The sequence below is a fragment of the Hetaerina americana genome, unplaced genomic scaffold (genome assembly GCF_022747635.1).
Source record: "Hetaerina americana unplaced genomic scaffold, ioHetAmer1.1.p SCAF_3, whole genome shotgun sequence".
NCBI classification, from domain to species: domain Eukaryota; kingdom Metazoa; phylum Arthropoda; class Insecta; order Odonata; family Calopterygidae; genus Hetaerina; species Hetaerina americana.
In genome coordinates, this window is record NW_027286874.1 from 96,735,529 (window position 1) to 96,750,688 (window position 15,160).

The following is a 15,160-nucleotide window of genomic DNA, read 5'->3' on the forward strand; positions in this document are numbered from 1 at the left end:
CATTTTTTTTCAGAACGGGTACCAAGGAAAAATTTCTGGAGATACTCAAATGTTGATGTTTTATTGTTTTGAATCCAATGAGGGTACACGGCAAAAATTGTTTAAACATTCTGATAAACTAGAATCGGCACTTGAAAAAAAAGAGGTTGCAAAATATTTCGCTAGCTCAAATCTACGGGTTGCGCAATTATTCAGTAATGGGAGGCTAGGGAAAAGTGCACGGCATAATAACATAGTCCAAGTTTTGGCGAGGAACTTGTGACGTGAGATATCACATCTTGCTCCTTCCCCTTGAAAACGAAACGCAATTAAGACATTTTCAACTCGATCCAATTTACATATAACATCGCCATCCGGGGCTGTCGGACGATGGAAACTCGATTCCAGAAAATCAACCTGCTTCCTGCCTCATCCCCTCAAAGAGAAAAACCCCCTCCAAACTCCCTTCCTCGCGGTTTCTCGGAAGCCAGCGGCCAGTTTTTGTTTTATAATAAGGCAACTCGCTCCAATACTGGTGCACAAACGCGCCTTTGTTACAAAGGAGGGGATGTAGAATATATTCCCCAATCTTTTGTTCCTCCTCGCTCCGGCACTGCGACTCTGCTCTGGATATCCCGTTCAAGAGAGAACGCTTTAATCGTGTCAATCTGGGCTCTTCGTTAAGGCGACTTACGATGATGGACGCATGTTCTGTGTGAGAAGTACGGGGGAGACGGTGGGGTATGAGGGAAGAAAGGTCAAGGAGTGCGTCCAAGATATGAAACTAAAACCACGCAAGCGGCTGACATGCGTCCACATTTAGCCTCTGCCCGCTCGGGAGGGTGAGGGGATCCACCAAAAGACACTTGTACTCGCACGCACATGAAAACGCAGCCAGATGCTCTCGGAGGCAAGATGGCAGTCAAAATGGTTATTTTTTTTAAACGAAGCCAAAGACGTCCTCCGATCGATCTTAATACGTCCCCATGAATGATTTATCCCTCCGTTTCTCGTCTCCCGAGGGGAGTAACTAGCATTTTCGCGCCCCCTCCCCTTCGCGCACGTACCATTGCAGACAATCCCTGTGCATTAAATGTCCCACTACCACTCATGCATGCTCGGATGATATCTTCCGAGACGGCTTAACTGGGGAACCAGTAGTTCCAGGTCGAGGGAACGGGGTAACGTGTGGTGAGGCGGGAGCGTATTCCGCAAGCTGTTGCTCTCTTAATCCCCCGCTCCCTTTTTCCCCGACACCTTTTCTTGAGTCATAACAACCCATATTTCCGTACCCCCTCACCTTAGTGCTATTTTTTCCCCTCGCCTCCTAAATTAACTTTCCTTTGTCCCCTGCGCCTCCTCCTTTCTTGTCTCCTCACTTCATAGCCCCCCACCCTCAACACCCCCGCCCCACAATGCGATGCGCCACTACCCCGCCCACCGAACCATACCCTCCCGTCGGTTCCACCACTCCATTTATTCCTTACTTCGCTTCCTTCCCATATTTCCCACTGCCCACCTTCCAGGTAACCCTCCTACACACTCCACACACACACACATACCGTTTAGGCATCCTTATCGTGACTTGAGTCCCTCTCCCACAAAAATACCTGTTCCTTCATGACTGAAAAACTGGTCAAATGAGAGGTTTGCGGGTAATGTGTGTTGTTATTATGATTTATGGCTCGGCCATGCTAGCATGAGTTACGGCGTGGCGATAAAATGAAAGGTTCGGAATCAAGAGCGCAGGTGAACGAGAGGGAGATTTAGTAGTCCGTGTGTGCGTGAGGAGTGCGTGCGTGGTTTGGCTGCGGGGGGAAGGCGAGGAGGAGGCTTTTTCGCTTTCCCGTCTTAATTTTCGGTGGCCGCTGAGGGATTGAGGGGGGGGGGGGAGGGGTGCGGGAGGAAAGGGCGCGCGCGCACACACACATATGCCGATCCCGACATGCTCGCACTCGGAAAGGCGATTAAGGGTAAGCCGTGCGGGTCCTTTACTTTATTTATCGGCGACTGTGGAGAAGAAGATGAGATAAGAAGCAATACGTTGGCGTTCACACTGCGAGCGAATTTCATAGGAAAGAGCACATCAGTGCCATTGCATGATCCCGGTTGTAAGTGCTTAGAGTGACGCCGAGGGGTCTTACAGCAAATGTAGATCTGTAGTCAGGGCGCTATACACATTCCTGTGTTATTCATTTTCCTTCAGGCAGTAACGCCCTCTTTACATAACATGTTCGCATTTCGTAAAATGAAATTAAGTCAAACACTATTTTTTTCTTAAAAAATGCCATGCATAATGGCGTAAATTATCGCAAGGCCATCACGGCATCAGATTTCGAGACCAATATTATTTGAAGCCATGAGCCTCGCACAGCTCTCTTGTTATTTTTGAGGCGTCAAAATTCCCCAAATGCGTCCTTTAAAATTGAGTTAGAATGCAATTTATATTAATTTTAAGTTGTTTTCTTTACTGATGAGGAAATGATTTAGCATGTCTAAACAAAATAATTCCACAAATTAATACAAAAATGTCCAAGCTCACAAAAAAATGAGGTAGTATAAAAATAATATTGCATTTGAAGATTTCCCTGTTATGATTTACACTGTATATACATAATTTTAGACATTATGATCTATCTTTCTAAAGATGTGGTTCAACTTCACTTACTGATCAATTTTATACTTGATTGATATCTTTTAAACCATATAGTTTGAAGATCAATTAGATATTTTCAAGAAAATTGATGGGGGTTCTGGCTAGCACCAAAACCTATAAACAATTTAGCGTGACACGCAAATGGTTTAGATTACTTAGAAAGTAAAAGTAGATTCGTTGATAATCCGTTGTTAATGGTCTATTTGAGGCTTTAGAATGTGTTTCAATTTTGTTAATGTAACTACTAGAAACTAACTACTAATTGCTAGACATTGCATTCCATTTTTTTTTTATTCTCTTAAAATTGGAGTGGTATCTTTTGCATGAACTGAAATCATTTCTACTTTGCGGATAGATAGACCTCACGACAACAAGTCAATAAATCATCAACAAAGAGACTAACAGCAGACAAAAGTAAGTAGGTTCTCCACCTCGTTCATAACTACTTACATGATGCGTTCCATTAATTGCTCCATGCAGTTTTTCCTTTAATTTTGTATAATATTTTCGTCATTTAAAAGCCCATCTAGCGATATTTTATTGAGAGAAGAAAAATCATAGAAAAGTCAGGCATATCTTCCTTCAAGTCTCTTACACTAAACCCTTCTCAAGGGGTGTTATTTTACTTAGCAAGAATTTTATGCAAATATATTTTGATCTCTGAAGGGTTCGGTAGCACATCAAATCTACATTAAATACTTTTTATGAAATGTAAATCATATCTAGTTATTTTGTCTATTATGAAAGAAAGCAGGCTACAATCGTTGAGCTGGCGAAAGAGGGCGGGAGCGCACGATGAAGCTTGCGGCGATCGGTGGCGTCGTTGGCCGGGCAGCTGGGGTCCACGGCCCGCTCAGCGGCGTCACAACACAGCCACGATTTATGGCCCCGACGGCTGAGCAAAGCCGGATGGAAGCAGGAGCGTCGCGAATAACGCCTCGACCATTGACATCAAGAATGTCCGTCCGTTCATCGGATTCTGGCTGGCTCTGGGCCTTTGGATACGGTCGCTGGCCTATTCAAAATAAATATGTGCGACTTTGTCCTTGTGGTCAAAACGTTTGATCTCTAGGTATGCAGTTATTTTAGATTTGATCCCCTCGGCAATAGGTGCATTTTTAATACATAAAACCATAAAAAAGTTTAAATTCATGTATAGTTCTTGTTCAGCTTAAATTTATATATATTTGATTTATCCAACAATCAGTAAGGTACCGTTTTGTTTTCACCTAGCAATCTGTTTTTCACATTATTCGTGACAAAGAATCGCCTCAATCAAGCAGGTAAATAACCAAAAAACAAGCGTAGAGCAGTAGCGGAGATAAGAGGAGAGGTTGTGAGAGGTCCAACATTTATGATTATTTCCTACTCGGCAATAAGTACCTCTTTTTCTATGAATTAATCGTATGACGCCCTCTGTAAGAATCTCTAATATGTACCCAGGAATGGACGAAAGACCTTAGCCTAAATTTTATGTGTTACACAGTTTAATGCATTACAGATTTATTTAGTGTAGATGCTACATAATAATTATGATGTTTTTTGAAAATACTCAATAAAAAGGATATGAAATGCAAAATGTTCATAATTAAGATGTTGCTGATATAATTTATTAATATCGTGACCACAATTTCATTCAAAACTTGCAAATGAAATTGCGCTTATTTGCCACTTATGACTCAGACTATGTAAAATTAAAGCTTAATGTCAAAATTACGTTAGCCATGCCATTAGAGAATAAAATTCACAATAATATTTTTTCAATATTTCAAAGGTATTTTGCAAGTTTTCAGAAATTAACTGAAACAAAAAAAATGATTATCCAATTCTAGTGCAAAGAAATCTACAGAAAAATCAAAAATTCTACTCTACAAGAAATAGTCAAGCGAATCATTTTTTCGAGTTTGGATTGAAATGGTAAGGAGGAAAATTAAAACTACACGTAAGGATGTACTGCTTTAATTCTATATATTTTCATAAGTTTATTCTTTAGGTTGTGGAGCGCAAATTTTTGTTAAAAGAATGAAATCATGCAATTTAAAAAAAGATTTTTTGGTTTTCAAATTAACGGCAATGCTATACTCCATTTTACCAAGTAACTAATTTTTCACCAGTAAGCAGAGAATTCACCTCAAAAACATAATCTAAGAAATAGAAAATATATCATAATGATAGGGTCTATTGAAAAAATGTATTTCCAGCATTTAGCTTAGCATTGAGGTATTCTTTAATTGTTTATAGGAGTTTTGATGTAATCAGTCATAACCATTCAATAATTTCAGATCGTAAAAATTATTCGCCTGGACCGGGATCCGAACCCGGATTCCTCGATATCCGGCCAAGTGCTTTAGCAAGTTAAGCTACCGAGGAGTCCTTTTACAATCCGTCATCCCGTTCAATGCGAATAATTTTTACAATCTTAAATTGTCGCATTGTAGTGCACATTTAGCGGATGACTCCATTAACAGTTACTGTCGCGGCATCTCCCGCAGTTTCTTATAATTAGTCATAATCAGTTCACACAGCGAACAATTTTCTTAATTTAATTAGTCGGAAGTAGAAGTATAACAAATGCTCTTGAATTGTGGTATTTCGTAAACATAATTGTTTCCAAACATTGAAGGACTTCTTAAGAAAAATTCAATGTATTATAACCGTAGAAAATATCTCCTTAAGAATATCTTGGAAATGAAAAATTACACACATTTAAACCAAAGCTTTATAACCAAGCATTGTACGAATATGAATGCGATGTGATTAGCTCACAATAAAGCAAATGTTGGTGGTAAAATTGTAATTAGATATTAAATAAAAATACTGACGCCATGATTTTCTATTTCAAACTAACCACATTCTCTAATTGATGTTCAATCGATTGAATATAAAGTTTCACAAATTGCTGAATTCTCTTAAAACTAATAGTATTTAACATTTAATCTTATTATTTAGTATTCGATTAGCTACAGTATCTATTAAAACATTTGTTTTGACTCATTAGATTGAAATATTCATTTTCCCGATCAAAACAGAAAGTGTTGGCAGTTTTATCATTTCACGGATCAGATAGATTCTGTAAAGTGTATCGGTGAAGTTCTCTTTATCAGGCCTATAACTAAAATTTAGGCAGAGTATCTACATAAGTTGTAATATTTATATAATTAATGTCAATAAGAGAAGTAGGCGCAGGGATACATATTAGATGCCTGACAAGATCTTATTTACAATTGCTGCTGAATCGCATGAAGTATTCAGTAGTAATTACTCTTAAAAGAAATATCTTCATATTTTTGTCAATATTAGGTTTTAAAAATATAATCCTGTGATTTACTTTCTATATCCGTATGACCGTAGGGTAACATGAATAACCATGTATTTTTATGGAATTAAAGCAAAAAATATTCTGACTTCCCAAAGTAACTAGCTTTGATTGTTTGAAACATTTTATTACCTTTTAGCTATCAAGTCGTCACTAATTCAGTGGATTTTGAAAATTTGTGCCAAGGTTTAATGTCTTTTAAATATCAATAGCCTGAGTAAAAGAAAATATTTTTTAGATATGTTCATGAACAAGCAAATATTTGATAGAAAGTCGTTTAAAGGGAATAGGGTGTGAAAACCTGCATAGAAATGGCTAATAGTTAATTCATAAGCTGAAAACATATTGTTGAATGCATTATTTGCCCTTTACATGTGGCTTTCGCAAGTCACTGTCAGTTGTTACACTGATATATTTTTGGCGAGAAAATGATTTGAACATTTTAGCGCGTTTGGACGATTCTGTGAGGAAAGACTGCCTGGTCATTGTGTGTTACGGAAAGCATTCACCTACCTTCTCTATGGCATTTTCCAAAAAAATGTAATAGTTAAAGATTTACAAAATTGTTCATGCTAAAGCAAAGGTTTAAGAATCTATGATAATCAATCTGCAATGAAAAACAAATAACTGACAGATCTAATAGCCGACAGAATATTTCTTTACATGGGATACCATATTTTCATAGTAAACGAGCGGTGTCATTCATCACAATAGAGTTGTCAATAATATTTATTTTTTTACTGAAACTGGTAGACTGAACCAGTGATAACGTAATTGATTTTATTTGCTGGCTGCTAAAGGTAAAGTAAGCCAGAGGATTTGTAAGCAACGGATTGTTCAACAACGATAGTAAAATACTCGTATTTAACTTAATAAGAGGTTATAAAAAATAATCTTCAAAAGGCTAGGAGAGGATCTTCAAATGCCAGAAGAAATAAACATAACTTCGATCACTCGGTATCTAACAGAATTTATAAGTCAAATATTAACGCCTGAATAGTTTACAGTACCTTACTTTTCAAGGCGAAATGTTATTAAAGTATCATTCTGTTGTCTATGGTGGTCTGGGTTTTCGTTATGTGCATGTTTAACGTTACCACCAATATGGGCATCCAAGAAGTCTTCATCTAACCAATAAAACGGCAGTTAAACAATTGATACGCATATCACAGGAACATAATACGGAAGGAAATATTGGCACAATATCACAAAGAGACCCTCGGACACCTTCTTCTATCCTACCTACTTTACTTACTCGTATGTAACATACAGAAAACTAATGTACATACTGAGAATAATACGGCATACCGCACGAATGGCATGAACTTTTTCGATACTCAATAAATTTATTTTCAAAATATGTTTCACTCCTTTCCCCAGATCTCCATAAAAAGTTTACTTTAAACTTTAAAAAATATCATGTAAGTGCTTTCAACTTTTCAACGGGACAAGCAACCTAAAACGTACATTACCTCAATGTAAAAATTGTTAAACGAAGGTTAACGATAGTCAAAATTAAAACTTGAGTTCTATAGTTTTAGACATGTTGAAAAAATTCATAGAAATGTGGTCCTTAAATTGATAATTTAGCTGCGTTTAAAATTTCTCAAATAAAAAGGTGGCATGAACGAAAATAAACAAGGACTAAACATTGGAATATTGAGTAAAAAAAACCCATAAATATCTGCGAGAAATTCGTTAATGAAACTAATACATACGTACGTGTTTACTTATCAAGGACTTGAATTATGATGATATAATGACTGTTTCGAAAAGATGACACGTTTTAAAGGATGTATCTCGCTGGTATTTGACGCATCACCTACCTTCTTTTCCATCGTCTGTGTGTGACTTAGAATGATCGCAGGGTGAATGCCGTCGTGAAGATTCCGTGACACCGTCCAAGCCAAAATCTCCCGTCATTTATTCGTGAAACAAACCGTCGCACTCCTTTCACACCACGACACTAATTCCTACACGTAGCTCAAGAGTGTCTTGATGCTTTCCACCTTCAGGTGACCACCATCACCGTTAACATAAATAATTGGATCGAAATGGAAGGGGCTTCTGCTATCCAATTTTGTCTCCCGTCATATCATCTTGGGTGTTTCCATCCCCAATTTGCAGACGCGGTTATGTAAAGGACAGGGAGAGCTTGTCTTACTGTAATAGCTTCACCGAAAATATAGAGGTGCCCATTAGTAAAAATGAAAATAAGTTGACATGGCTGTTTAATTATTATGTATCCGGGATAATTATTGAACTTTTTAAATATTCTTGGAAATCGTTTTGAAATGTTAGCTTCCTAGCTTCATGAGACAATCATCATTACTCTCTAATAATGATCTTAAGAAACGTGTTCAGTCATTAGGTCGACAACATTTGCATAAGCTATATGTATGGAAATTAATCCATTTCTGTAATGTATCCGGCGTTCACGTGAAACAAAACTACATAAATGCTTCTTTTTATGGTACTTAGAGTTGTGAGTTCCAAAAGGTTTCTCTTGAATTCATTAAGGATCACAATTATATTGCATAGGACGTGAAATGGATTCTTAAGTCGCTTTTATATATTCATGGGAAAAATTGAATACTTTTTAGTAATTAAACCTTCTTATTAAGTAATATAACGTCCAAGTCAAAAGAATATCCTTTCATTAAACACCGTACGTAATTCATTTTGAGTGTGTATCATGATATTATAAAGTCAACTGGATTCCTACGGTCTGTTCATTAAAAATACTCGGAACTTGCTGAAGTATTAAATACTAAATAGGTGGATGAATAAATACAGAGCCACTACCGTGAATATACCATTTTTGCAGATTTTGTAATCTAGAGATTAGAGGCACTTCATTCAGACGGATGGTAAAATCTAGGGAAGGATCAACTACATGTTACCATAGCGCATTATTGTTATACTTTCAAAACTTGACCTTTTAGCCTATATTAGCCCAAAACTCCTCCAAGTCCATGAATATTTCTCACCGATAATATCTTCCACTCCAGGTTTCTCGCCGCTGATGGTCCCTAGTATTTAATACTCCAAAATAATCTGAGTTTATTAAGTAATGTAATGGTTATTGCTAACTCATGTTTATACCACCTTCAATCAATTGATCACATACACCTGAGCATATCTTTGTATTAGTACTGCTCAGGAGGAGAACTCCAAGATGAAAGCTTAAGATGTCAGGCATTTTTACAAGAAATGAACATTTTTCAGGTCGTGAAAGCTCTCATAATGAATATAAAAGGAAAGCATCTTCCTTCACTTGTCTCCACCACATAACTGAAATATTTTCTTCCTGATTACACTATTTATAATAAAACAATAATTTTATGCAAAGCTTTATGAACCTTCAGGTGCAGATGAGTGAAAAAGTCCCATCATTTAGACAAAATGCCCACCTTTTAACTGGCTAGAATTTCACAAGTAGTCATTCGCTTGTATAGTCTTAGACAATAAGTATTTGTTTAGGGTAAAATATCAAGGATGCGTCCGTAACGCTATCTTGTTTTTGTCTAAATACGAAGAAAAATATTGGAGAATTATTAATTTTTTGGCTTTAGGATATTAAAATGATAAATAAAATTAAGTTGGGTGTTCACAATCCATTTTGTACCTTTCCTCACAACAATTGGCACCTGTATGACCAGGATGAACTTCTTCTGGGCCGGTGAATAATCCTTGACCATTTTCACGTTCTTAGGGAAATTCAAAAGTACACTTCAAATCAATTTTGAATGTACAAGACATCGCTTTCATTCGAACACGAGCTTCATGAATTTTTTTCCCTATGGAAATTTCAGCGGAAAGTATATTTTCTGCTAAAACATGAGCGTCATATCTGATTTATTTCGAACGAGAAGTACGGAGAATTAACACTTAAAAATGTATCATGTTTATAAAAATAATGAGAGTCCAAAGGAAATAATCGGCATATTTTTTTATTCGTCATCATGAACAAGACTGAGTAATGATGCATCTAGATTCAGCAGTTGTAAAGGTGAATGTTTCAATTTTTACTAATTATTCCTACGTCTTGCCTACGCTAGGAATTCGGTTGCCATAATTCTACATGATTTCAGGTCCGGGAGTGCCGAGGGAGCCGGTTCCCGAAAAACATTTAGAGAAAGAATCTGGATACGGCATGTACAAGCAGGTGCTCGTTATACCACTTTACATGTTTATCAAAGGCGCAAGATTAAGCCATAAATAATCCACCCGGATGGGCTAAAATAATCGCATTATTTGTATTCCAAATCGTTATCGTCATTTTAAAAAGACCGTCAACCCTTTCGGTCACTCTCCGACGACCGACACACGCACACGCTCACGCGTGCACGCACACTCGCGCACGCAGAGACGCGCAGTGCATCAATTATCTCCCATTGAATCGCTGGCTATGATAATGTCCCGGGCGTCGTCGTCCTCCCTGGTGTTGGGAGGGGATCGGGAGAAGGGAGGAGGGGAAAAAATTGCGGAATGGAGAGAAAAGAATGAAGGGGAGCTCGGGGGGGGGAGAGAGGGTAGGCGGCGTGACGGAGTGATTTCGGTGCATACCTACGAGGATGGGCGGAGCGGGAGGGGATCGAAGGGGGAGTGTGGAGGGTTGAATGCTAGGAGGAAGAGGGGGGGAATATATGCAGGGTTTTGCACGGCGAAAATTCGTCGGAGAGGAGTGGGAGGAGGGATTTTTTTGGTAGCGCCGTGTGTAATGGCAGGGGGTGGCACTCGGGGTGTGGGGTGAGGAGGAGACGATGGGTATGAGGCACGGTGATGCAAAAGCACGGGGAGAGTTTTCGGTGGAATGACGAAGGAAGACTGAGAGTTGTACGCGAAGACATGACTGGCACATCTGATCTCGACGTCCAAACATACGCGTACGTATGGTCCGACCCCTTTCTCCCCACCCGGCCCTCCACCCTCGTTGCCCCCTCCCACATTCTATGTGCCCCCTCCCTAATCTCTCTTGCTCTTTCCCCCTTCATCCTTCCAGCCCCCCTTTTGCACCCTCGGAACCCTAACCGTTCCTCCACCTCGCCCCACTAATCCCTGAACCAGCTCATCGTCCTCCCGCAGTATCCCTCCCTCCTTCTCTCTCTCTGCCTCACACACACGCGCGTACACACAAGTCCACCCTTCCCCTCCGACTATTCTCTCGCTAAAACCATTTCACGCACTCCCTCCGCCGCCATTTTCCTCCCTCCCTCTCCCACTGACTCCACCTCTCTTTACTCCTCTTCCCCTCACCCCCTTCCCTGCTTTTCCGTGGGAGAGCGGTAGAGTGTGGACTTTGACGCATGAACACAATCACTCTTACCGCGCACTGTCGCTCCGGACCCTTCTTCTATATGCCGACCGCTAAAAGCACGCCGGCCGACAATGGAGGACTCTCTGCCGCCGCCGACGGCGCGCCTAAACCCGCCCGCCCCCGAGCCCTCTCCCTCCGAGCCCCTACCTCCCCACCGCCGCCAACTCCTCCCTTATCTAATTTTTTTCTCTATTTTGCTCCCTCTATCTCTCTCTCTCTATCTCTCTCCCTCTATCTCTCTCCCTCTCTTTCTCCCTCTCCTCTTTTACTCCTCCATCGTCGCCCCGCGCTCATTCTTCCACTCGCTTCCTCTCTCTCTCTCGGGAAAGCCAGCGATTGTTTGTTGTCCCGGTGACAAATAAACGAGAGTGCTCATCATCAATTCCGTTACCTTTTTTTCTTCTCTTTTCATCCTTTTCTTCTCTCTTTTACATCTCCCACCGCCCTCGCGAGCGTTTTTTCGGACAAGCCGGGATCGTTCGCTTAATTCCCTTCCCCACCCTCTTCTCTCTCTCCCTTTTCCGTCGCCGCCGTAACACCCGTTTCCTACCCCTTCCCTGTCGACCCGTCCGCGACCTCCGCCCTCACGCCCTCTTCCCTCCCTACTCTATCAACCATTCTCGCTCGCGTCCCTTACGATTGTATTTTGGCGGGCGGAATAAATGTTTATATAGACGAGTATGTGAAACGGAATCGGGATGGCGAATCAGGTTAGTGTATTTGGAAAGGCGGCTCACCGTCCAACTGAGACCATCGCGGGTTCGAATCTATATTCGCCTCCGTCTTATGTTTTAACAAATGCACAATGCATTTTTCATGCATAAGATGTGCGAGTCGACCGAAATAATCCGAAAGAAGCTTAAAGCCTCCGAAAATACGAAAACGAAAAAAAAATACGAAATGCCTCTGACCAAGAATAGGAAATGTGTTGATAAGATATAACAGGAGTGTGAATAGATACTTCATGATAGAGACTTTTTCCCTCAAGATAGGCCTCTAGAATCTTATGAAGGAAAATTGATAAGGGAAATTGGCGATTTATTATTACTGTGGTAAAGGTGAGATTACTGTTATCGTATGGAAATTCTTTAGGCAAGGTTTTTTGTGAAGACGAGGTTTGGTGAAAGGCATTATAAAATGTGATTCTAGTGTTTAGTGGATGGATTCATTTAATGAATCGATCGCAATCATTCGGATTACGAAAGAAAAACAATAAGGATCCTCTAGCCTGGATGCGGATATAGGTATTCGCCGGTTTAGGCGAAGAGAGCACTATGCACCCGGTTGACATTTGCAGATTTCGTGTTCCGTTGACTTCAAAATCCATGGGGCTATTTCTTTCAATCATTCATTCCTTCCCGTCCTGTTTACACTGCATGTATAGCCCTAATCTCTCATTACTTCTGACCTCCATCCTGTGTACACGTGAGGAGAACCGTTCTTAGCACTGCTTCCCGTTCGCTAGGCATAAATAAATAAATGCGGCTTTTATATTAATTTAGATCCACCTCTATCCTTTTAGTCCTTTCGCGTCTCTGGCTTTATCCGCCCTTCCCCCCTCCCCTTCCCCTTTCACTCCACCTCAAAAAGCGTCACCGGCTCCACTCTCCACCCACAAGCAAACTCGGCTGGGGCCACAGGAAAATTCCCTCATTTTTTTTCACCCACCGGCCCTTGTACATCCTTTCCCTCATCATGGCCGCTTCGGCTCATACCCATATGGCCCATCATCCTCGCTTTCTTCATCTCCTCCTCCCACCACCTCGGACGCTCCTCCCCACCTCTCCACCCCCTCCCTGCCGCATCGCTCGCGAACCCCTCATCCCCCACGAAAACTCAACCCCACCGCACAGCCCGGTTTCCCGCTCGTGCTCATTACGTCACAAGCCGTACCCTTTCAGTTCAACAGGGACCAAACAAATGCGAATCATGCATCTTTGGCGCGCGCGGCCGGGAGTGAGGATGGATGCATTTGAGAGAGTGTTGTGCTCGCGGGGGTTGGCGAGAGTGGGGGGATGGGTTGTGAGGAAGTGGGGTGGGGGAATTGTCCGAGGGGAAGGAGAAGGATGAGGACGCAGGGAGCATTTCTTTTATTTCTTTTTATTCGTCGGAGAGGGAACGATGGAATTGTTGAGGAGGGGGTGTGTGTACGAGGAGAGGGGGGTGAGAACGGGGTATGAGGAGGAGTAGTTTCACAGGGAGGCAGACGAAACCAAAAAGGTATTGTTGATATGGGTGTGTGGGAGGTGCTGGTTGGGGAGAGGCGAAGGTTGACTCGTGGGGAGGAGGAGGGAAAGGAGATGGAAAAGGGCTGCTGGCTTTTTCGGTGTAATACTGACGAGTTTAGTTAGGGGTGACAGGCGCGAGGGTGTGTGAAAATATCCGCGGCCGTGGTCATTTTCGCGTGGCGATATTTCAAGTCGAAGGCCGTTTTTTTGTTATTATTTCGAGTTTTTTCCCCCTCCCTTTTTCTCCCGCTTGCTCCTCTCTCCGTCTCCACCCCCCATTGCCTCTCTCTTTCTCTCTCTCTCACCCCAGGCGTTTTTGCTGTTTGTTTTTGACGTATTTTTTTCATCTCTTTTTCCATCTCTCTCTCCCTCCCTCCGGCATTTTTTTTCCCGAACTCACGTGTGCACTCTCCGCAAATTTTTGCCTCTCTTTGTCCACGCCACGGAGGCTCAAATATGCCACGTCAGTGGACATGTTTTTGAAGCTCGCTCGCTGTGAGTGGGGATACGCGGCTTGCGGAGAGGGGCGAGGGGGAGGGGATTGGGGGAGCCGGAGGGGGATGAGAGGCGGAGCGGTGAGAGAGGGGCTGGTTGTACGGATCACCCGGCATGTTCCCGGCGAGGATATTTCTACATGAATAGTCAACCATGTGGCGTCCGAGGCCGTTTTTATTCCGAAAATAAGTGTCCTCCTCTGCCTGCGTGTGTATGTAACTCGTTATTGGGAATAACGCTATGCAATATACATACTTAAAATTTTTCCAGGAATTCTGTACTCATTAGGGGTCTTAACAAAAATGAATTGCGCGGGACAGGCTTTGCGCTTATGGTATCAATTTTTCTGCCTCAGTAAAATTTTAATCTCGTCCATTTTTTGGAGCAGTCAATGGTTCATGAGAAACTTATTGATTCCGTCAGCTTAAAAATATAGAGTTAATTCAGGTGACGCCGGAAAAAAAAATATTTTTAAATTTATAGAAAAATTCATGTTTCGTAAAAATTGTTAATAAAGGATTCTGGATTTAATTACATGGAAAAACAAATGGTAAATATTTGTAAACTATCAATGGTGTAATACGTTTTTAGAGTAAATTTTCATTCAGAATAAATGTGGAAGTATACCGCTACATTTTTTTGCCATCAACCCATATGAGTCTGGTGTACTTTTAGCTTAAAAATACTTCATTCATTAAAAGACACTTAAGCATCAACCACAAGTTCTACCCATTTCATATGAGAAAACATGTCCTTTTAGTTTCAAAACTCATATTATTATCAACCTAGATGAATATATTTGAATTTCTAAATGAAGACCTTTATACGATAGGTAACGATTTCGTAATAAAATCATTGATTTTGTTACGTATTTTTTATTTTTTGTTATTCTCATTAGTAATTATAAAAAAGGTTTCGATGATGAAGTTATTTACTCGTACTTCAGCAGATCATATCATGATTTCTTTGCGTTATTTAAATATGATGTGATGATCTTGTGCCATAATACTTATCTCTAAGTAATTTATTTTTGATTGTTACCTGTTTTTAAAGAAAAGAAATTCCGTAAGACTCTCCATTTTTCCCCCCGAAATAGTATAACATGTGTTTCCAAAAAAATACGCTCGAATTCAAATGATATAATTTTACTTTTTTCGTGAATTGAT